Genomic DNA, 26,511 nt, shown 5'->3' with positions numbered 1-26,511 from the left:
AAACTATGGCAAAGAGACAGCTTTGAACACATACATTTCCATCTAATGATACTAAACGAGAAATCCTTGACATAAAGCTTGATTTAATTCACTCTTAAAAAATGACTATATTCCAAGATTTCATCTTTGCCCCCTGTTTCCCTTCTCCCCAAAAAAGTCTTCTCCCAGAAAAGGTCATCCTCGATAAATGGCCTCTCTAAGGCTTACATAAGCAAAAGGAATGAAAACAATTTTTAAATTATGAAAGTAAGTCTTAAAAGTCACCTGTGCCAAGAAAGGAATTCTAAACAGAAACAGTTTAAACTACCCAAAAATTACTAATTATCAAGTTTTTGTGCATGCTAAAATAGCAGAATCAAACAATTCTACTGGGCAAGATGTCTATCATCTTCCAACTGCAATACTATGAAAATATGGTGAACCTCAGTGTGCTCTTCTTATTTCAGGACGACGATGTCTCTACGGTGTTCTACATAGCTGGTCTTTTCCCTCCATGCCACAAAATGTAAATCAGAAACGATGTTGAGCTGGTTCAGCTTAGACCAATTCAAATTTGGTTGCACCACTTGTGTATGTTTATCAACCCATTTTTCATTAGTCATAGGAATCCCCATTCGTAATAGAACTCTTTGATTATCAATACAAAAGAAATTGAACTAAATTATGCCTCTAGTTTTCTTTGTGATCTAGTTATTAAGCTCATTTAATTTCGATGGCCGATGGTAATAACTAATGCTTATAAAAACGTGTTTGCCACCGTAGTATTTCATTCCACTACACTTCACGCTTTTAGAGGCTGTTTTTTGCGAGATCTAGAGAGATTTTGCATAGAAAGGTGAGCCTCTTAATTTAGTGTAAATGAACCACAACGCTTGAGCATATCAGAGGATCAGGTGACTTTTGTCAAAGCCTCAGAGTGGGTCCTATTGGTAAGTAAATGTGTTACTTTGAATTTTTAACAAATGGCCCACTGGAAAGAAATCACAAATGGGTTCCAATAGTTGGATAGATCACCTTGATGATCATCCTTTGCGTGTAAAGGGGTAACTAGCTCGTATAATATCATTTTAGATTTTTAGATAATGACTTACAAACCAATAAACATTTATTTAAAAGCTTTTGATAATGTATATACAAACACTTTTCGGGAGCTTAAGATTAACTGGTTGAATGTCATCACTAGAAACTTAGTGTTGTTAGTAAATTCTATATTGTAGCCGACAGGTAGAATTGTATCCGAAAGGGCATGTGACGGTTGAGTCACCCCTTTGGGAAAGTATATGTACATCATCCATAGGGACTATTGAGACATCGTAATTATTATCATTGTAAGCATTGTACTTGGAGTGCATATTGTGTATATGAATAAAGTATTTGTTCTATGTTATATCTTACTATACTACATGCAATAAGTATCTTTTTACCCTGTACAATAAACATTTGGCGCCATTGCCAGTCAAACTTGGAACAGAGAAAGTGTTATGAAGATTAATGCCGAATTTGCTTAATAAAGATAGGAATAAGATAAAAGATAAGGATGAGATACGTACAACACAGAAAGTATTAATTTTAGCACAACAGGTGGTGCGCAGACAGAAGCTTCAACAACTTGTCGATGGACACTGAGGGCATGAAGGAGCATAGACGGAGGGAGTGCATTCTGCTAGTAGACTGAGGAGTGCCAAGGAATTGCTAGAAAAGACTCAACAGCGATTGAATTTGGTGGAAGAGACAAGGGAGGAGTTCCTTAACTTGTATATGCCGAGGGCAGAGAATCCAAATGGAAGGGAAGTAACTTGCATAGCTCGAAGTGTCGAAGGAGCACGAGCATGGAGTGAACTCTTTGTTCTCGATACATGTGACAAATAGATACAGGTAAAGAATCAAACAACTTTGCTTGAGGAAAATCTTTTCACACTGGGTAACATGGTTGTCGACAGTAGGGTGGTTGTTCGAAGCAGAGCGGTTGTATTGAACAACGCTTGTGCTTAGAACAACGTGGGTACCCAGAATAGTGTGGGTGCTCAAAACAGTGTGGGTACATAGCAAGTACCACAGAAACAAAAGAAAGTAGCGACAGGACCAAAGGAAAAATTGCCAAAGTTCAATGGTGATGGGATGACTGATTCAATCAAACATTGTAAAACATGTGAAACGATTTGGATGGCGAACGGCGTAATGGACCAAGATGATTAGATTCAACAGTTTTCAGTGACCCTACGGGGTGTAGCGATTGATTGGTTTTTGGATGTCAATCCTCATAATTTAACTACATGGCCGAAAGTCAAGAAATAATTCATAGTAGAATTTCGACTATTGAGGGATGATAACGAAATAGTAGCACGAATATATAGTACGAAACAGGTGAAGAACAAAACAATTCAAGTATATGCAAGAAGGCTGAAGGAGCTGGTAGGGTAAATAGATAGCTAACCAGCGAACCGATTAAAGAAAAGATGGTTTGTTGATGGGCTACGAACAGCGCTGAAGAAAAAGATGAAAATTGTACCTCCAGCATTGTACATAGATGCGTATAATTGAGAAATGGATCTAGAGAGTGAGCAAAAAAAATCAAACAGAAGAAACACTAGTCGTTGAACTCAGACGATTCATCTTTTGAAATTAGTAGCAGCGACGAAGAATCAAGTAATAAGGTTTGAGCATTGTAGAAGGATATGGTATAGATGATGGAGTTAAAAAATATGAAAAAGAATCCTGACTAGGTGAAAGGGGAATTGTTGTGTACGGATTGTAAGGAGGAGGGCCACACAAAGGGCTCCTACCCAAAAAAACAATTTTGCGATATCTGCTAGATTGCGGGACATTCCACAAAGGAATGATCGTTCAGTATGAAGACAAAGGGACACCAGCAAGTGTTACTAACACAGGAAATGTCCACTGCAGGAGCAGGAACGAATACGACAATGACGCAACCTCAGGAGGATACCATAACAATAATTGGTGCGGACGAGGTGGTAATAACAACAACAACAATAATGGGGGCCGAAGTCAGATGCAGTATGACTCGAGTAGACGGTCGATGATACAATGTCATGCTTGTAACCTTTGGGGGCACTTCGCAAGATTGTACCACGAAGGAAACACCATAGCTATTATGTCAATGGTGTGGTTTGGGAGACCACAAGGATTCGAAATGCCCTAAGGAAGGGGTGAACTTGTTAAGCATTGAATCATGTGATGAGGAGACACTAGCCATCACTCGTGAGCAACCAAAGAAGACAATGTACCTAGATGCAGAGGAAGAAAAGAAGAGGTTGCAATAAGCATGAGTGAAATTGGAAAAACAAATGAAAGCCGAGAAATCACAAATAAAAGAGGAACTTAGGAGAACAAAATATTATAAGGAAGGTAATGCAAAAGGAAGTTCCTATGATGAAACTAAATGACCTTACAATGCCTCAGTGAACAATGATACTGAACATGACACCACTTCCAAAAGAAATAGAAGATATAGGAAAGGATGGCAGCAGAGCAACTACAGAAGACACAATGCTACTGGCACTCACAACAGGAAGACATCCTGTAGTAGTAGAGATGGGTATCCTAGGAACCGTATTCACGGACACAATCATAGACGGAGAGGGTCAAGAGTAAACATACTACCAGAGGATATATTGAAAAAGATGGGACAACTAACATTGTGGCCACCTACATTTCGACTACTCACTGCCGATCAACATGGGATCAAGCCTTTAGGGACCTTGATGGCAGAACCTGTAACCATCGGAATGTAGCCATTCTTATTGGATTTTGTGATCATCCTTTAAAAAGAAAAGCATATGACGCCATCCTTGGATAAGGCTGGCTTGTACAGGTGAATGTGAAACATGATTCGAAACGGAATATCTTGTCCATGGAAGGCAGAGGCCGGAGATTTATAATTGACTTACACACACAGATGGTAGGTGAGGAGGCAATGTCGTCGGATTCCCAGGGTGAAGGTGGAGGGGACGACAAGGGGAAGAAAAGAATGGAACCTGATGAAGATGGGATATTGAGATTGGAAGGAGGGTCTAATGATGATGACTTGGACTCGGTGAACACCCTACTCCATTGGCAGATGGAGGATTACGAATTCTTTCTGAGCTATAACATGTTAGGGGTCGAAGATGGAAAAGAACAGAATGAATTTCCAAAGGAGTATAGAGAAGTGAAGGAGGGAGAAGCATGGATCGATGAAATGCTAGCGCATAAGTTTAGTGAAAACAAACCAATTAAGTACGAAGAGCCTACATGAAAAACAATGAATTTAGGAGATGAAGTCAATCCAAAAAATATATCTGTAGGAGATGACTGGAAACCAGTCCTGAAGGCAGCAGCAGCGAAAATATTCGTGGAATATAAGGACGTATTTGCGTGGACGTATAAGGACCTAAAAGGGGTGCTGTCAGAGTCATGTGTCCACTGGATACCACTGATAGAAGGTGCAGTACCTGCACGAAAATGGCTGTATCAGATGAACAAATATATGCCACACGGGTCATTGATGAGATTGACTGAATGCTGGAAGGAGGAATTATTTTTAGGGTGTAGACGAGTGAGTGGGTATCACCGATTGTGATATATTTGAAGGACACCACTTAGATAAGAATATGTGTGGACTTTCGATGCCTAAATGTTGTAACGATCAAAGATCTATTCCTAATACTATTCATCAATAGCATTTTGGAAGAAGTTGCGGGGCACAAAATTTATTCATTTATGGATGAACTCTCTGGATACAACCAGATATCCATCATGGAAGAAGATAGGCTTAAAAAAAGTTCATCGTTGAAGATGGGGTATATGCCTGCAATAGGATGTCATTCAGACTGTGTAATGCTTTGGCAACATTCTAGAGAATTATCTTGCACATATTTGATAAAATGTTAGTCATGAATTCTAAGGCATTTTTGGACGATTGGTCAATTTTCAGTGCGAAGGACAAGCATATAACTACACTCGGAGAATGCATGGAAAGATATAGGCGGGCAAGACTGGCACTGAATTCGAAGAAGTGAAAATTCATGGTACTGTAGGGGAAGCTATTAGGGCACATAGTACGCATAGTAGGATTAAAGACAGATCTTGACAAAATTCGGGTAATCTTAGATATGCCACTTTCGACAGATGTATCAGAGGTAAAGTCATTCCTCGAATACATTGGGTACTACCGGAGATTCATCAAGAACTTTGTGAAAATATCCTATTTGTTAGACAAATTAACCTGTAAAGGAGAACCATACAAACAGGAAGTGGAGCAAAATGAAGCTTTCGAAAGATTGAAAACAAGACTAGCTACAACACCTATCCTGGCTTATCTGGATTGGCATAAGGAGTTCAATGTTCATGTTGGTGTGTCGAACTATGCGATTGGAGCAACATTGGCCCAGACAGGTAACCACGGATTGGATCATCTAGTATACTTTGTGAGTAGATTGTTATCTAAAGCAGAGAAAAATTACAGTACAATGGAGCAAGAGGCACTCGGAATGGTGTACGCAATACAAAATTTAGACATTATCTACTGGCGATGCCATTTGTATTTTATGTAGAACATCAAGCATTGTTGTATCTCGTAAACAAGCCGATCATTCAGGGAAGAATAAGCAGATGGCTATTACTGTTGCAGAAGTTTACATTCAAAATTATGGTACGACCAAGAAAGGGTCATGTAAGTGTAGACCACTTATCAAGGATAACATCAGGAGAGCCACCAGAGGGGGTCAACGATGATTTTCTTGATGCACAACTATTTTAGATTGTTGTATTGCCATCCTGGTACATGCGTATCAGAGAATATCTTTCAACGAGACAATTTTCTAGGGAAATGTTGCCGAACGAGAGAAGGAAATTGGTGCTAAGGAGTCAGACGTTTTAGTTGATCAACTAGTTACTGTATAAGATGGGACCTGACTAGATTTTAAGACAGTGCGTTCTAGAAGAGGAAATTGCAAAGGTGTTGAAGGAAGCATATGAAGTACCAATAGGACAATAGATGGGACCGGATACAACTGCATAGAAGATACTTTTGGGAGGTTTGTGGTGGCCAACTGTGCAGAATGATACTAGGGAGTGGGTCGTTGCGTGCGATACATGTCAGAGAGCTAGAAAACCATTGAAGAGGGACTTCATGCCTTTGAATCCTTAACAGGCATAGGAGTCATTTGAATGATGGGGGTTGGACTCTGTCGGATCCCTCAATGTAAGTAAAACTAGAAGATGCAGGTACATCGTGGTAGCAATGGAGTACCATACCAAGTGAGTAGAGGCACGAGCCCTGCTTGACAACTCTGCGGTAAGCACGACGAAATTTATTTATGAGCAAATTATCACAAGGTATGGGATCTCGCTGCAGTTGACAAGCGACCGTGGGGGACACTTCATGAATCATGTCATTCGACTGCTTACAACATAATTCAAAATATACCATTCCATGTCAAGCCAGTACTTACCCAAGAGCCAACAGACAAGTAGAAGCTAGAAATAAGATCTTAGTAAGAGTGATTTATAAATCTTGCACTGTGGAAGGAGAGGATTGGGAGGAAAAGCTACCAGCATCGTTATGGGTGTACCGTACTTCATACAATGTAACTACGGGGCACACTCCATTTCAGTTGATGTATGGGCAGGAGGCCGTGGTACCGACAGAATTCATGGTACCATGTTTGACAATCGTGATTGAAAATAAGCCAGGAGATATGGAAAGTCTAAGGGAAAGATTGTATAACTTAAATAAACTTGATGAGCGATGACCGTAGGCACAATGGGCCACGGAAGTTACACAGAACAGGCGTAAGGAATGGCATGACAAGCATTTAAAATTGAACAAATTTCAACCAGGCCAATTAGTTTTGAAGTATAATGGGCGTAACGAGATTAGACCAGGGAAATTTAAAGTGAAATGGGTCGGGCAATACAAGATCCGCGAAGTTGGCAACAATGGAGCAAAAAAATTATGGACGCTCGACAAGAAGTAAGTACTCAATGCAGTGAATGGGTCGAAGCTAAAAGTCTATCATGAAAGAAATAACGTACCTCCAAACAACCAAGAAAAAGTATGAACATAATAATAAGTGATAACTCAAAGAGAATATAAAAATAATAGATAAATAATGCATATATGTGAATATAAGTAATTATAATAAGTAGGTACAAAATGAGCATAATGTACGGGCATCGAACATCAATCAGAAGGAAGATTGCAATTAATACCGTATGGCATCAAGGAAAAATGTGAAAGTAAAACATTACAGTACCGTACGGTCATCAAGTAGAAGAGTGAAACCAATATTGTACAGTATTAAGGGAACAACTGGAAAACAATAACGTACGGTGGTCAATTGTAGCTAAGTGAAATGAATCATAAGATAGCGAAGGCAACACAAAAAGACATCGTACGGTTGCAAACGGAGAACACATAAGGACATACCGTAAAAGGAAATAACGTACGACTTCTAGGAAACACCGTACAACATTCACATCACACAGTAGGTATTGTACAACAAGCAACAAGGAAGACAGTGAAAGCATCACCGTACGACACAATAAAGAAGACCAACACCATATAGTACGGTAAAGAAGCAGGCCACCACTGTACGGTAGATACTGTACGACCATTAGCTGAGAAGACCACCATCGTGCGGCAGAGACAAAGAAGTTATAAAAAGTCATTGTACGGCTTGGAGGCAATGCACCATACTGCCTTAAATTGTCATCAAACATTTGGTCAAAGTGACCATTGTACGACAGGTGGGGGTGAACAGATATCACTGTACGAAGATGAAACCAACATTGTACGAACTGTAAAGAATAAAGTAAGCACAATATAGACTATTTATGTGGAAAAAATGGAGTGCCTTACAACCATACAGCTTTGCAATAGGTGTTGTGAATCTCATACGGACATAAGGGAAAGATATAAACATTTGAAACAAGAAGTGAAGGGAAAAGACTACCATACAAGTTACGGACTTAATAGGGAGATCAAGGAGAGCATGCATTAAATATTTGCCGTACAACCACAAGTAAAGGAGTGAATGTTAATAGCTGCCATACCACCATTTAGAGAAAATTGTAACTGACCTAACCGTTTTTGCTTTCTTCACAAAAAGACAAAAGAGGTAACATTATGAATTCAACCGGAAAGAGAGTGTGGAAGAAGAAACTAGAAGTGGATTCATCAAGCAGTACAATGAACAAAAGTGTACAGTCTTTACCATCAAGTGTATGTATTGCAAGCAATACAGACAAAAAGAAAGCAAGGGCACGATCGCTTGCAACAACACATCTTACGTCTCAGAATGTGGCATTCGAGGGTTTGAATGGACTAGAGTGTAGAAAATGGTGGTAGTAGGCTTCGAATGATCACTTTGTAAAGGACAACATATGGAGGGCACAAGTGGAATGGGCGTTGCAGATGCCAGTATTTTGCATTCGTGACTTCGAGAGGTTTCTTTGCACAATGCTAGAAACCTATGACAGGTTCTCTTGAACATGCTCATTTCCTTACCTTGGACAGAATTTGGTGATATCTTTCAGAGCCGCAGATTTCACCAGGGTATTTGGCATACTAGGTGATGTGTAGGGAGGAAGGAAAATCAATAATAAACCAAAGAAACTCGATTCGAAAACCAAGGAGAAGTAGGTAGAATTAGTATGTGGGAAATGGCCAAAGGCAAGAAGTGAAGCATTGATGGCTTCTTCGAAGGCAAGAGGACTAAAGAAATTTGAGGTGTTGGAAGGACATTGGCGCTATTTGATGGGTTTAGTGAAGAGCAGACTCACTGGTTTGAGTAGGGCATCGAGCATTTCTTTTTTGCAGGTGACCATGATGAATGGTATTATGAATGACATAGTGTATGATTGGGCATCCTTGTTGGTTGAGCGCATGTAAGAGTTCATGTCACTGCAACACAAAACCTTTTACATGCCACACTACGCCATTGGCCTACTTCTTGATGCTACTACACAAATGATACCGAATGATATGTTGGAAATCAAGCTAGGTTTGACAAAACTAGGGGAGCCACCGATTATGCAATGGAGGCATATTGATATTCTTGGAGGGCAAGACGTCATTGAACAGAAAAGGATGCGACAAGAGGTAGAAAGTTCTGAGCACGGGAACACGGATAGTGGGAGACAGGACACATCTTCCAAGGACAGTGATGATTCAGAGGAGGAAGTGGAGGACGAGGATGATGATGAGGAAGTTGAAGTTATTACAACACCACCCCTACTATTCTTGAGGACCCTCACAGCTACCTCCCACTCGCACTTAGTTTCCACATGCATTCACAGTCGTGGGTTCAGACAGTTTAGGCAACCTGTTGTCATGATGCCAGTCACCGTAGCAACCAGACCAGCCGCACAACCAACAGTATTAGCACCTTCAGGGAGTACTGAGCCTTTAGTAGCAGTATCTGATACATCTGTACTGAAGGTAGCCATGGGGGTACCTGAAGGAGTTGGCAAAGAGGGCTTGCCAGCAATACCAGAGGCAAGGGCTGATATATTTACCATACAGGGTAAAAGGATACTTATCGCATGTAGTATAGTAAGGTATAACATAGGACAAATATTTTATTCATATACGCAATATGCAGTCCAGGTACAACGCTTACAATGATAATGATTATGATGTCTCAATAGTCCTTACGAACGATGTACATATGCTTTCCCAAAGGGGTGACTCAACCATCACGCGCCCATTTTGGATACAATTCTACCCATTGGCTACAATATAGAATTTATCGAGAACACTTAGGACTATACACGCATGCAACCACTCATGCGATTCTGATTTCATATCTTGTACATCTGCATAAGATACCAAAGAAACACCATCATACAATAAATCAAATACTTAGACAGTTTGCCTTATGAATAGGAGCAATGTATATAAAAGACTGCTATATTCTCATACCAAGAATATGAAAAGATAACATTAACACAATACAAAATTGTATTTATTTTCCAAAATTGTTTGCATTAATTTGTGAACCTATTTCATGCTTCTCACTAATTCATTCAGCATCCCAAAAGTCCCTCTTACAATGATATCTCTACATATATAATCTCCGTTGTCTTACTATCATACTTTATTTTATGTTACAGTTCTTCTAAATATTCTTGAGTATAAATGTTCTTCAAACAGCTGCAATATTCAAATTTAATTACCACGCAAGCATACGAGACTTCTTCGTCAATGAGATTGTGCCATACAACTTAACTCGTTTATTCATGTCTTGAAGCCGTTTATTCTACACCTTAATCTTTTATTGCATAAATGGACTTTTCTTCTTGTGAAAATACCTCATGCACATTTTGGGACAATGGATTTGTACATGCTTTGTAATTTTTAATCAATTCATCAGAAACATAAGCCTCCTATTGAAGGCACATGTCTTCTTTCTTAGTTCAAACTTTAGTTAAGCAACTCACATACTGGGTTGTGATGTCTTGGAATCACCAAAGGTGGTTGTCTTCACCTTAGTGAGCTCAAAAGGAGGAAACTCATAAACAAACCAAAACTTGCACACATGTTTTCTATATGTTCCACATAGACCATCACATAGTATGTTCAGCACTTCGAGTGCCAATATGGATGCATTGTGAGCTCAATGACCTCACAGGTCTGCGTCTTAGTTTGATATTTAGTCAAGCAGCTTGTGTTCCTTGTTAATGCCATGACTTGCATAGAGATATCATGTATGAACCAAGTTGGTGGCTTTTGTTTTTGGTCCACACCATGTGTCCTTCAGTCCCTTCCAAGTTTGGATTATCTCAACTAAGGTGGCACATCGGTCCAAGGTGGCACTTGCATAATCATAGTGTTGTGTTAGGCAAGAAGCATGTTAACAAAGGTGGCAGGTTGGTTTCATGCTTATCAAATACATTTCCACTAACTTCTCATATTATTAGACATCTAATGCTATGATGGTACTCCAGACACTGCGCTTGCCTTAGTGACAATTGAATGATGGCCTTTTGCAAATTTGACATTTTGTCAAACAGTTCACATGCAAGTCTAAGGCACGCCTGCTTTAACAGTCTAGGCATTGGTTGGGCGTATCATAGCCAAGCTTGTTTTTATTTTATTTTTTAAAATCTAATATTTATTCAAATATTTTACCTTCCACCTCAGCGCACACTATTACCACCAACAACTTGCGTGTCGTTGTTCTCACACTAACTTAAACAGAGAAGAGTATTAGAAACAATAGTCCACCAAGATAACTGAGAGAGGTGGGGGGTGAATCAGTTATCCAACAATTAAAACATTTATCTTCTTTAAACAACCTTAACCATTCAACCAAAGTAAACAACAACCATAATAAGATGGACATAGATAATTACACCAGATATGTTAACTAGGGAAACCCTTGATCAGAGGGAAAACCCTATTCCTTGTTAGAGGATGGACCTTGCTAGGAGTCTATTACAACATTTAGTACATATGATTCCTTGTTAAGAGATTTTGAATCTCTATTACGAGATTCCAACTCTATTAGGAGTTGTAGTACAATGTATGCAAGAAGAGTTCATTGCCCAAACATGCAATTTCAACTACAAGAAGAGCTCATTGCTCAAACATGCAATTTACTGTTATATTCCTCCTTCCTGTGTTTTGTCAATCGAACCAATCACTGTTAGACCTTGTAGACTAGGTCATGAACCTCGGATCCAAATATCAAACCTCGGATCACACAATAAAACCTCAACAATGAAGTTTCTTTCACTTCCGCTCTGCTCTGCTCAACTTTGCATTCCACTCTTTCTACTACTTACAATCAATTCTTGATGTCATACTTGATAAAGGAAAATGTCCTTCCTTTATACCAAGTCCATAAAACAATTCCCTGTGTTGGCTGTTAGACCTTCTCAATTAATCATTATAGGACCATATTAAGAACATGTTACACTTGACGATAACATTAATCTTCCGCCTTGCAACTTGAATATCTTTCCGTACACGTAATATTATGATGATCGAGCTTAGCCACGTCATCACCAACATGTCTTCTTCATATCCTCAATCTCGATTCTCAGAATAACAATTCAGCTAAGAGACATAACAAGTTTACCAGAACATGCCTCTGTAAACTCTATTTCAGGACAAGCATCACCAAAACTTACATAACTTCTTCCAGACTCAACATTTCTTCATCCGATGTTAACTGCATATACTAGATACGTAGAAGTATCTCCCATAACCTCGGATAGTGAGAATACACGACCAGCCATCTGTACCGACTTGATCTTTCTGCTGTTCTTCTGTCAGATACCATAGAAGACTACTATGTTGACATCAATGACAAACTCAGTCATGAATGTAAAATATCTACAATACTCCCCCATAGGAATATCATCAGCATTCATGTTTCCAACAAAGACCTCTCATTACAGACCACTATGATATTAGATTCAATCCACCATGGAAATCAAAACTTCCTTTAAAGAGTGCGCATGCCTTGGATACTTGCTAATATAGATTGTTTGCACAAGATATCTTGTGCCATTCTTGGTAGAGGCCGCGTGGTTTTCCTATGGAAGAGGCTGAAGCATTTGATCCAATATTTCATGCACCAAGTTTGGCATTTGATTGAGGCTTATGTAATCTTCATAACTGTTTCCTTCTTTGTTATGCCTTAAACAAGACAACAAATGGTGTCAAATGTTCACAACTTCATATGAACACAATTGCCAATCATGCACTTGCGAATCATATTTTAAATCTTGCCATTACCAGCTTCATGTCGTCATTACTCCTAGCTTGCTATTTCCTCTATTTCAACTCTGAAATGTCCTTTTCTTTTTCTTGAAAAAGAAAAGTGGTTGTGAATTTTATTGGTTAATGAATCCACTCGAAACCTATATTTTTTAGCAATTGCTTAACCTTCACAAGTTAAGCAATCTTCTCAAGTTAAGTTTTGTAATATTTTCATTAGCCTCCTCTATATTTTTAATTTCAAAATTCAAAGAGGTTAATGAATCATTCGAAAATACACATTTTTGGTTGATTCATTAACCTCTTTAACGTTTGCGGTTAGTGAATCAGTGAACTATTAAAGTTGTAGCTACAGTCGGATAAATTCAATCTGAGATACATTGTTATTATTGGTAAATCATCATTTTCTATATATATGCGTACTCAAGTAATAATAATATATATTATTATTATTTATCTTATAGTATATAATATACATATTGCAGTATAATATATATATATATATATATACATATGTATATACGTATATACATATGTATATACGTATATACATATGTATATACGTATATACATATATACACACAGATATATAAATATATGTATTAATTAAATGATGATTAAACCTTCAAGAGACATGTCTCCTCTCATATTTATATGAGATCCAATCTGCATTTGGAACATATCTATTACAATGGTCATATTATTACATTTGCAAAAAAGATCCATGTTATGTAACATGGTATCAGAGCCAAACTATGAATGTAAGGAAGCAACTTGTTTTAAAAAAAAAAATGACATGTTGAGCATGGGAGAGGAAGGACACAAGACATCCATTGATCAGTAGAGAAAGAACATAAAGATTTATCACATCTGGGTGATTTAAGGCATCAATCAAGGAAGTTTGTGAATGCCTTACACAGATGCAAAATAATTACAAAATAAATTAAACAATAAGAAATAGACACAAGTCTTGCAAGTTGAGGAACATCGCTCTCTAAGGGAAAAACATTACCATAATAAATACATAGCTATAGCAAATAAAAGACATCGCAAATTCCAACAGCGACAGGAGGATGCAAAAAACAATGGTTTCAGATAGTTTAGTAGCAACACTATGCCACTAATTTGATTATCATCCGGAATGGAAATAACAGAGGTTGTCTACGGCTTAGAGTATCAAAAAATTGCGTTAGAAATTGTGCTCAATGGTGGAAGCATGGCTTCAGGAGATGGAAGAAATAATCGAGCATAAAAGGGAAGAAAAAAATACATTACCACTAAATGAAATCAATAACTCAGACTAAAAGAAGGATTTTTTGAATGAAAATATATCGGAGGACAAGGAAATTATGACAACTAGACCTTACAAAAATTTGATATAAGGGACTCCTTCAAATTTTTGATACCCACCACTCATGTTGGGTAACTCACGCAAGTACTAACATTCCTCCCGCAAAGATAAAATTGTAAACTCAAGGTAAAGCCTGTGTACATGAATTCAAGAATCCATCAAATTGTCTCACTTTACGACAATGGGAAATGGTAAACAATACAAAATTCTACATGGTCACAAATAAGGATGAAATACAAGCAGAGGAACGATAACACTGTTGCGAGCCCAAATACTATGAATTTGTGAAAGAATTTATGAAATATGGGTAAGAAAACATTACAATTACCTAGTGCATGTAGAGAGGATATCGTCAGGAATGCCGAATTCGAATATGGAAGATATTGTTCACCTAGAGTCATGGACACAGACGAACCCACATGAGACAAGATGAATGTTACAAATATTAGAGCAAGCCCCTGGTTATAAATCTAATCCACAGATACTAGTCAAGCAGAGAAGCTGCAAATATTTTTTTAACTTGTAAATCAATTTTGTACTTCTTGGAAAACACATGAATTGAGTGTTTTAGGATAACTAAAATGTATTTAGTACTCGATGTGGAATGGAAAACAAAAAATATTAAAAGTATGTACATTTTAAATGAGTGAAATCACAATAAGGGTTGAATGATGTAGTGAATGAGTGAGAGAAACTGTAACACGAAACCGAGTTGTTGACAAAGATGTGATGTTCTATGAAGGATGTGCAACACATGAAAAATATTAAATATTAAGGAATTCAAAATAAGAAAATATAGAAAGGGCAGTTAAACCATTTCAAAACATGCCTCACAGAACTGCACTCTTATATGAATCAATGATTGCATAATATGTTTGGACTGAATTCAGGGAAAAGTTAAGAATATAATGAGTACCAAAAGATTGTCCGGCAAGTTAATTTGTGTGTATTGTTCAGAAAAAATATGTTTGCATTCCCTCAACTTGTAGTGATGTAGAACCTTTGGAATAGAGCGATTCAAACAAATGTATCTTTCACTAATGTATTCCACACTCTTGTGCTCAAGATATGAATGTAGAGTTTATTAGTATATCAATTCATGGTATAAGAATACATTCAAAATATTTTGGTGAATGCATGCGGGAGATGGTGAAGCAAAGAGGCATGGCATGAGAGAAAGAAAAGGACAAATTCTTAAGGGTTAGAGAAAACCAAATCTGCGTACATGGTTGAATTTCAACCTATGTATTCAAAATATTCAATTCAAAGGCTTCGTAAGGAAAAATTGCACTGAAACTTTAATACAACTTTGCAAATGCTAATTAGGTTGATGAGGTCAACACAAATACAAGGAATATCAGTCAGCAAGCTTATGAACTCCCAAAGTGTATGGTTGAACAAATACATAAATTACTCAACGTGTTTCCTATATTAGTAAAGATGTATTTAGTAGTATCTACTTCAAATCTCATAACCATACATACATGAAATATCTGTTAGGACTAGTATCAAACCCTGGTAGATTATCATTTGAATGCATGATTACTGAGGAAGAATTTTAGTAAGGGCCAAGCAGTGATAGAAAATAGATAAGATGTGATTAGAATGGTAATATCCAATCGAACAATACAAGCCAAGCTAGGGGCATATTAAAGGCATTATATCTTTTAAGAACAAGTCAAAGGAATAAGCCCAATGAAAGGTATGAAGGGATGTGATTGTAGCCTATAAAGGCTGACAACCATCAAACGAAATCATTTGATGGTGGTAATATAAGTATATCAACGATCATGTCCATACAAATATACGTTGAGATTATAGACAGATTATAGGCTCTGTTAAGATAATATCTTATACTTTCTATAATAGTCAACTACTTGTCTGTAGTCCATCTTTCAGTCTAGATAGGAATGTTTCCTATCTTGTCTCTAGTTTTGTTTGTAATTCCGTCTTCAGTCTACGTTGTTTCTTTTAGCAACAACGTCCTTGTAATTCTTTATAAGGAACACATTTGTTCCTCTTTTAATCAATCAATCATCCGGAAATCTGTTAATCTGCCAAATCTTGTAACATGGTATCAGAGCTAAATACTTAAATTTTTTCGAAAAAATTTATAATTTCTTCTTGAAATTATTTGTTTAAATTTTTCCAAAATTATTTCAGCTAATTTCTCCAAAACCCACCTAGGGTTTTTTGCTTGGAGAAATTCCCGAATTAGGGTCTGCAAATCACGTGGAAATCGTGGCCATTTTTTACCATTTGTGACTGGTATATGCAAATCGCGATTTCTTTTGACCGAACTCCTCTGCAAATCACGGCTTCATGACTGGGAAAATGCATTTTTTGGAGGTCTGTGTATGGTCGGCCCGCATCTAAAATTCACAGGCGTCCTTCAAACATTTTAAAAAACCCTGTGTTTTGACTGCAAACTTGTGATTTTTTGGAGGTCCGACATCCGTAGTTTCATGGTTGTTTTCCCTGTTCGTGTGACCTCAAGGCGTCGGTTTTTTGAGTTTATCTGCGTTTTTCCTCCGCCATATTACCATGACCTCCTTCCAGTATTGGTCGATTGTGAAAACCACCATTTTTTTTGCAAATTTGATCTTCAAATCTGCCGACTAGGGTTTTTTCTCGAAACCCTAATTTTTGGGGTCGAAAAAATATTTTGTTTGTAAATTCTTGGTGGGTTTTTCGAGAGCTCAATTGGGTCGTCGTCCGTTTTTTTTGGGTGCCTTGATTTTTGTGCGTCGATTTTCGAGCCAGCGGATCCAAAAAACGACAGCAGATTCCTTCTGTATTTTTTGAGCTTTCTTCTGGGCCATTCTTTGATTCTTTTGGGTCTTTCGTATTTTTGCCTCGAAGAACGTGCCTTCACAGATTTTCACAGTTTTTCATTGAAAAACGTGCCATGGCATCTTTGACAAATATTCTGCTCGAACATAATTCCAAATTCAATGGTCGCAATTATGGAACCTAGAAGCAGCACATCATCGCGATCTTCGAATATCGAAACACCGATCAACTTGTTTTGGGTGTTAGGCAGCGTCCGACTTCTCCGGGTCCTGATCAAGATACATGGGATTTGAACAATCGAGAGGCAGTAATGCTTCTCAAACTATCCGTAGCTGATGACTAGCTTTCTCAGATTCCATCCGGCAAGACAGCTGCCGAAATTTGGACACATCTAAAAGGTCTTCATGAGACTTTCGACAAGAGCAGAGCCTTCTTTCTGAAAAACACTCTGTTTTCTATTGTCATGGATGAGCGCACCTCGCTCCAGGCACACCTGAATCGGATTCGGGAAATCCGTGATCAGTTACTTGCCATCGGTTGCAAGATGGAGGAAGAGGATATTGTGGTAATCACTCTTCGGAGTTTACCAAAATCCTATGAGCATTTTATCGAGACTCTCAACATCACATCTACCGGTGTTGATCTAAAGTTCACTTATCTTTGCACCCTGCTGCTTCAGCAAGATCGGTGGAAACAACAGTTTGGTAGTAGCTCCAGTTCCACCTCCACTGAGCAAGCCTTTGCTGCAAAATCCTTTCAACAGAACATTGGCAACCATCAGTATTCTCAGCCTTCCCAGCATCAACCTTCTGCTCAATCCTTGGATGGCTCTACGAAGCAAAATGTATAGTGTAATTACTGTGACAAGTTCGGCCATATGAAATTCGAGTGCCGGAAATGTTTGGCTGCTCAAGCAAGGCAAAATGCTTCCCAGCCAACAACACAAGTTGTCGAGCTTCTTGATCAAGGCGAAGCTGCATTTTTTGCTTTCTGAATTTGTTTCTGTTTTTTTGGGTTTGTTGATTTTCTCCTCAAAAATCATTTGAAATTCTCTCTAATACGCAAGGTTGTGTGAGATTCTGGGTTTTATTGTTTTTTCCACAAAAATGAAGTTCTGTAATTGCAACTTATTTTGAGTCATAGCACTCTTCTGGCAAAGCTTCTTGGTTTCAGCATTCTGTAGATCCAGGGAGGGTCTCAGTTATCACAGAATGTTCCGACATCCATACGTTGACCATTAAGGGAGGGTGTTAAGATAATATCTTATACTTTCTATAATAGTCAACTACTTGTCTGTAGTCCATCTTTCAGTCTAGATAGGAATGTTTCCTATCCTGTCTCTAGTTTTGTTTCTAATTCCGTCTTCAGTTTACGTTGTTTCTTTTAGCAACAACGTCCTTGTAATTCTTTATAAGGAACACATTTGTTCCTCTGTTAATCAATCAATCATCCGAAAGTCCGTTAATCTACCAAATCTTGTAACAGGCTCTCCTAAGGAAAATTGGGATAAATTTTGTTGACTCTATAAAATGGAATGAGTGGAAATTTTGCATTGTGGGGAGATAATAACAATCAATGTGTCATTCCCACTTGAACTGTCTTTCTAAGGGAGATGTTTCATTCTCAAATAATCTAAAAAGACAATTTCTGAATCTTCATGTACAGTTAAGTAGTTTTTATCTTTTATCTACTCTTTGTAGTCTCTCTCTTATTTGTAATTCTATTCATACTATAAGGGTTATTTGCCTTGATCTTTTCCTTTATGTTTGAGGATATTCTTACAGGAAAAGAAGGATGGTACTTTGCATATGCTACCTAATATTGTACAGACTCAATCTTATGACAGTTGCTCAAAAGAAACTGTGATCTAAAATTTATTAGTCATCTGATGATCAGTGATGTTCTTGAATTGAACATTCTTGATGATTGAGATTATGAGTATTCTTTCATTAAGAGGGAGTATGACACTTCTTCAAAGGCAATGTAGGAGTTTAGAAGATTGATATTCAGAGGGAGTCTATAAAATTATAAATACATGTGTGTGATTGCATAATTTTTTTTTGGGCCTACTCCAGTATACATCATGAGGAAGTAATGATTTGTCACATGAAGGTTGAAAGATTAATATCAGGTTCAAAGAGAGTCCAAGAGACATGCTTGGGTGAAGAAAGTCTCAAAGGGAGTAACTATAGGACCTGACTTCCCAAGATCATCGTTCGGAGGGATAAATTTTGAGATGGAATCCTTTGTGGATGATATCTTCTCTATGAGCAGAAGTTCTAAGTAAAATTCTTTGTAATGTGCTCTCCTCTATGAGAGATAAGTCCGAGGTGAAAACCCTTGTTCCACCCTCTAGTAGTAGCTATGGTGGGTCCACTCTCTGACTTTGTTCATGGTGGATATCATGTGAGTTACTACATAATGTTGTTGTGATTTTGTCATGAAAGGTGATGATCTTTCATTGATGTATATATCTGGAGGGGAGCTATTGAAATGTGACGATCTTATCAATAGTTGGACCTGTTATCATAACTAACTACATTAAGTTGTTGTCTCGGAGTGTTGGAAGTTATGATAACAATTAGAAGGTTACTATTGTAAGGAGACGATCTTATCAATAGTTCACCTATCTCTTAAGATCAAAATGTGTTGGAGCAAGTGTTATCTTCGTTCTTCGGGCTAGATTTTGCCAAATACCTTGATAACCAACTTATCATGGTTCTTCGGGCCAGATTTTGCCGGACACTTCGATAATCAACTCATCATAGTTCTTTGGGCTGGATTTTGCTGGACACTATGAAAATCAATTTGTTATGATTCTTCGGGCCGGATCTTGCTGGACACCATAACTTAAATCTATCATAGACCACACTTAAGGTGGCATTCAAATCTTGTATTATAATTACTGAAATTCTCTCCTTGCTAAAGAGGGAGTGTTAAGAAATTTAGCCTCATAGTGAATTAAAACAAATCCCATATGTAATATATTTTAATTTATATATTTGTGTTGATGGATTTATGTTCATATCCTTATATATGTCATTCCGGGAATATCATACTGAGTCGATATCTCTTCACATAATTGAGAGCGCAAGGTGTTCTGTAAATCCTCCCTAGCTAAGAGGGAGTGTTAAAGTTGTAGCTACAGTCGGATAAATTCGATTTGAGATACATTGTTATTATTGGTAAATCATTATTTTCTATATATATGCATATTCAAGTAATAATAATATATATTATTATTAGATATATTATAGTATATAATATATATAAATATTATATATATACACATGTATATACATATATACATATATATATATTATACTAATTATTATTATGAAATATATGTATTAATTAAATGATGATTAAACCTTGGAGACATGTTTAAGAGATATGTCTCCTCTCATATTTATATCAGATCCAATCTGCATTTGGAACATATCTATTATAATGGTCATATTATTACATTTGTAGAAAAGATCCATGTTACTTAACATGAACAATACATATTTTGTAGGGTTTGATTAACCTCGCATAAATTTTGACTTAGGAGCTAGATTTCGAAAATTCAAAATGCAAGATGGAGCTGATAGACAGTTCGAGGTCTTTAGAACATAAATCATCAAGATTTTAATAATTGATTGACCATTTTAAAGTTGGAACTTTGGTGTTCTTTTGCTCATTTTGACCAAAAATGATGGAATTTTAAGAATTTGACCAACAAAAACCATGAGAAATATGCCTGACAAGAAAGTTTCAAACGCTCCACAAGTGACCTTGCCTAACATAATGAAAATGTCTGAAATTTTGGCTAATATGAAAACCATGGCAACAACTGACTCTATTGGGGGACAAGGATTGTTAGGTATGTAGGATGAACCTAGAGACAATAGAAATATGTGCTTTATCATTCGGGCCATATAGTCATCTAGATAAGAATAGCTTCAAGAAGACCTAAGACACACTAAAACAAAAAGACAAAACACTTTGCAGTAAGGACAAGATAAAAAAACCCTAATTAAACTATGTACAAAGGTGGCAGACCACCATACTTATTTGTTGTAGTGCTTTAAATGCTGCCAACTATAAGATAAAGGCAGCTGCATTCCATCCAAATATGACAGGTAAAATGAGTTCTCACCACATGCTTCTCTGATTTTGAAAGGGCCTTTCCAAAGAGAACTGAACTTACTGTAAGTCCCTTCAGATCTCTGCGTTCATTCCAAAGCAAGACAAGATCAGCTTTTTGAAAATTCGTCTGTTTGGCCTTCTTGTTAAATAACTTCTTTACATGCCTTTGATGCTCTTGAATTTTGTCCACAACCACTCTCCTTTTTTGCGTCCAGCTTAGTCAGATACAGAATCCGCTTCTCAGTGGAATCACAAAACTCATAGTTCTCTATTGCATCCTAGGACCTCAAAGCAGAGAGTTCTAGTTGAAGAGACAACTTGGCTTCTATGCCATTCACTATTTCAAATGGGGACATTCCTATCGCCCATTTCTTGGTTGTGCAATCATTCAACAGTGCCTTATAAAGGTGTTTGTTTCATGACCTTTGATTTTCACTGATCGACTTACGGAGAATGGTTACAATATTCTTGTTACTTGCCTTGGCTTGGCCATTCCCCTGGGATAATAGTAATAGGAGTGAGACAACATAACACCTTGTACCAGAAAGAGGATATTTCTTGAGATGAGAAATTTGTAGCATTGCCAGCAGATATCTTTGTTGGGGTCTGTAATTGAACCTGACTGGATCATACTGCTGTAATGTTGGATAAGATTGTATTTGCTTTTAATTATCTTGCAATCTTGTGGGTTTTCAGGACATATGTTTTTTAATTGGAAAAATATACCTATGACTGAAATGCAATGCCAGAATTATGATAATCTCCCCAATTCATTGAACTATAGACTAACTGAAATGCAATGCCAGAATAATGATAAATATCAAGATGAGCAATTCCCACTTTTCAATTATTGTATTCGTAGAGATATTCAATTGTTGCCTTTGCACAAATAACATTCACTGATTACAATTTAGTTATTTTTCAATAATAACAATGAACCTGGTAATTTGCTGAAGAATTACAATGACTGCTTGCTCTATAATTCTCCCACATAGCTGCCTGTTAATGCAGTGAGTTGCGGGCAAAACTCACATGCGGCTTGTGATTGTTGGCAGAGGATAATGCCCAACAATGACGCTATAATGTAGCAGCAAATTGGCACCAATAATGGCATCCTAGTTCTATGTACAGATCGACCTATCAGTGGTGTCTGGAAACATGCATCATCTGGTAATGGGAGTGCCCAGGAAATGATGCCAAGACTTCAAATGCCAAGCTGCTCAACTGATCTAAATTTGCAGAATGTTGGTGTCTGTTGTGCAGGCAGTAAAGATGCCTAAATTCAGAATTACAAACACCAAAGATTCAGCTTAATGGTCATGCCAACTCAGGATAGGAATTAGGTGAATCAAACCCCACAATGCAAGTTGGAATCAACACCCCAAACAGCAAATGCTAGGTGTCTGAATTCAAAAATGCTGATCGCCCAATAGCATAGATTATGGATGCTGAATTCAGGTATATCCCATGGCAAAAACGGATAGAACAGATGCCACAACAGAGATTTCAAGGCACCCAAAATGCAGGGATATAAGCACCCAAATTGCAGATGTGATTTGCAATTAAAAACAGAGATTACTATTAATTACCAATTTCTGCAATGTAAGATCACCTTAATGCCACTAGAATGAATGCCAGCCAGTAGGATAAATAGTTTCTCCAAATCAGTGATAACAATTATCAAATTCCTCAACACCAAATCGCTTGCCAGTAACAGTGATCACAGTATGGGAAACGCCAAATTCAGGTTTCAGAGCTCAATTTAAATCCACTATACCTCAGCAATGGATTGAATGCACAAACTTAGACTCAAAACCCTCACAAGGAATTATCAAAAGCAATGGACAATAAGATGAATAACTCTTGACAATGGAGTCATATTTATAACACAATTGTGCAAACCAGCTTCTTCTTCACACTTCTCAGTTAAGAGGCTTCATCTTCACAACTTCAAATTATAACATGAAATAACATAAAGTACCTTTAATAATTAAAACCTCATAAACAACTTAATAAGTATGAACTCCATAAGTATGCTCAGTCCACTGCTGATTAACAACTGCTAGTGCCTCCACTGCAGTGCCAAAAAAAAAGAAACCATCTCAAAATAGACTTACTAAAAATAGCAAGTTTGCCTCAAAGACCCTCAAAACATACTACCAGTTCATGAGGGTCACCATGATGAACTAACTTAGTCAACTGCAGGAGCCTGCTACAAATGGGGACATTACAGTCCTTCCTCCCCAAGATTGCTTGTCCTCAAGAAATCCAATAGCACATTGAATTCTAACTTTCGCCAAGATCCCTTAGGAAAATGCACGTGACATCCCTATCATCACCAAACCACCTCTCTACATATAACACCATCATAGTAAACAACATAATCTGTAAAACTGATCTCAATACCCGTGCTGATGATTTAGAAACCAAAACATTACAAGGAAGCAACTCAATAAGAAATCTCGATTTGCCCCCTTTTGTTGCACCAACTAAACAATCTGGCTGAACATCAGACTTAGGCACAAACAAACTCTGCGCCCAATAAAAATCCTGCACATGGGGATCAAATATGAAGTTGTATGCACTCCTCACTGTATATACCTCATTGAAGTCCTGATCATCACCATCAAAGCCAACAAATTGTTGTGAGGGTTCGACCTCAATCTCATCATAGTATATCCACATAGTAGGATTTACCGCTCCTTTAGGCCTTTATGCCCAGTTGTGTTCTTTAGCAAAAGGTCTTTTGCATTGAAAGAAAAGTAATCTCCTCAAATTTTTCCATTATGCCCCATCATTCTTCCAAGCTGATTACCCCTTTCACTAGCAACTAGCAGGTGTTCCTCATCTATAGGTGGAGAGGTAGAGAGCTTTGAAGAAAACTTGCCTCGATATGTGGATGACTAAAGATGTCTAGCCTTCTTCATTACCTCTTGCAAGGTAGATAGGTCCAAGGACTTAACCCACCCTCGAAGTGGTTCCACCAATCCCTCCATAAATAGCATAACTCTTCTCCGCTTAGAGATATCATATACCATCATTAGAGGCCTCCGGAACTCACTGATGAAGACCTCCATGGCACCTTTCTGCCTCAATTGAGCTAACTCTTGGAAATAAACCTAGGGATCCTTCTTATCAAAATGCTTTATCAATCTATCAACGAATTCCTCATAGGAAGCAATCCGATCATGATGTAAGAAGACGAACCCATGGTACTACTAGTCATGGCCTACTCCATTTAGATGTAGCACAATCAATCTAATGTCATCCTCCTCAAATGTGGGACTCAAAGCATAATATGTATCGAGCTTATGGGCCTACGCTTGAGTTATCACCTTGCCATTGCAATCAAAGTTGGCCAAGGTCATCTTACTAACCACCTATAGCAAATCTGATTGTCTAGGCCTCTGTCTATTAGGTGTAGGCCAAACTCTAGTATGCTCCTGGTTTTGCATTAGGAATCTATCAAAATTAAGGTTTTGCTTGATGATTTGTGAAAGAGCATCCCATTCAACAAAATTTGCAACCACATCATTCGTGAAAGGTGCAGCCTCCGTCTCAATGCTGACCTCATCTGTCTTAGGTCTTTGAAAAGTAGGCCTTTGTGGCCTATCATATGCTCCAATATAATCAATCTTGTCGATTCTGTCATCAATCCTAACTTGATCTTCTTAGGAAGCAATCCAATCATGATGTAAGGAGACCAACCCATTGTACTACCAAGTAACAACCATGGCCTACTCCATCCAAATGCAGCACAACAAATCTAATAACATCCTCCTCAAACATAGGACGCAAATCCAAATATGTATCGAGCTTATTGGCCCAAGCTTGAGTTATCACCTTTCCATTGTCATCAAAGTGGGCTAAGGTCATCTTACCAGTCATCTCTCGCAAATTTGATTACCTAGGCCTCTATCTATTAGGTGCAAGCCTACCTCTAGTATGCTCCCGCTTCTGCATTAGCAATCTTTCGAAATTAAATTTCTACTTGATGACATGTGCAAGAGGAGACCACCGAAAAAAAGGTGCAACCACATCATCCATGAAAGGTGCAGCCTTAGTCTCAGTACTGACTGCATCTGGCTTAGGTCTTTGAATAGTAGGCCTTTATGGCCTATCATTTTCTCCAATATAACTAGTCCTGTCAATCTGGTCCTCAATCTTGACTCAGTCCTCTGCTCTAATCCTGTTACCATCTCTAGACCTGTCATCTACTCAAGACCTATGTGAACTGACATAATCGTCTTTAGTACCCCACTCCCTACTCTATCCTCTAGGGAGTTCAATACGCTACAGAGTGTCAGGAAGCTGCTGCAACACATCTGCAATATGGTGTTGTCCAGTTGTTGTAATGTCCCTTTCCAAAAAATGACCAAGGGTGTCTTTCCTCTCTGCAAAGTTGCACCGTCGAAATTGAAAACAACTTCTGTAAGCCCCAATGTCCATACAGAGGGAAGAGTAGATGCCGTATGGAAGCAACAAGGCAAGCCATATGGTTTGAAAAAGACAGTGTGGTCGTGCGATTTAGCAAGGGGGACCATACAATTAATGGGTGCAATTGTACAATGTAGTAACGCAAGGGTTGTACAGTCAATGGTGCAGTCCGTAGGGTGATCCGTACGGTTGCTACTGCAAGTTTGTATAGTGATAGAGAAATGGGTACGGATGATGGTTATTAACGGGTGAGTATGGTGATTGTGGGATTGTCGTGTGGGAATGGATAGGAGGTCGTATGGTGATTGCTTGGTAGCCGAGGATCGGAAATGATTATCCACTATCTATGCCAAAAATAATCCGAATGCAATCTTGCCAATACACAGAACAGTGATAGTTATAAATGTAGTCTAGACACAAATAGATTTTATAAATAATGTTACTTGTAAACAATAATGATGCTTTGATTTGCTAGATCTGAGAGCGAGGAAGTTAGAACAAAATAAGGTGAGGGTTGAGTCCCACCGAAATCGGAAAGACAAGTAGGGAAGATCTTTCACTTCCGAAATGGCGAACAATCCAAAACTCCGACAGGAACTCGCAGTACAAAGAAATAATCCAAATTACCTACCAACAACTACCTACATGCTGCACATAAATACCCCTTTAGAGAAAAGTCTCGAGAGTTTACAAAAGAGTGCCGACACGGCAACACCTATGAATAATAATAAAGATTGGGCCCCATTATTAAATAATTAAAGGTCCAAATAATGTTATTATAATTTTTTGACCGTTAATTATTAAAATTGGGGACATTACAAATCCTTGTCAGCCAAAGATTGCTCGTCATCAAGCAATACACAAACTCCAGGATCCCAAACCATGCACTGATACAGATTGCTATATCTGCTAAAAGCTCCATGCTTGTTTAGGAGCACATGTGCATAATTAAATTCAATTGGGATGTGTAGATTGCCACCTGGGCTTTGCTGCGCCACTCTGATATAAACATTGCTATATCCAAAACCACCAGGATTCCATGAAAGCCAATCATAAAACACATAAG

At 37.9% G+C, this 26,511-nt stretch overlaps 1 protein-coding gene across 3 annotated transcripts in view; it reads left to right on the top strand.

The window, feature by feature from the left end:
- Nucleotides 1–26,511, top strand: part of LOC149540847 (ALBINO3-like protein 2, chloroplastic) — a 288,924-nt gene that overhangs the window by 176,738 nt on the left and 85,675 nt on the right. The gene's annotated exons all lie outside the window — the stretch shown is intronic.

Source organism: Cupressus sempervirens, chromosome 9 (genome assembly GCF_028749045.1).
Source record: "Cupressus sempervirens isolate cs-2001-9-10 chromosome 9, ASM2874904v1, whole genome shotgun sequence".
NCBI lineage: Eukaryota > Viridiplantae > Streptophyta > Pinopsida > Cupressales > Cupressaceae > Cupressus > Cupressus sempervirens.
The sequence above is the reverse complement of the archived record's forward strand: the minus strand, read 5'-3'. Positions and strand labels throughout refer to the sequence as shown.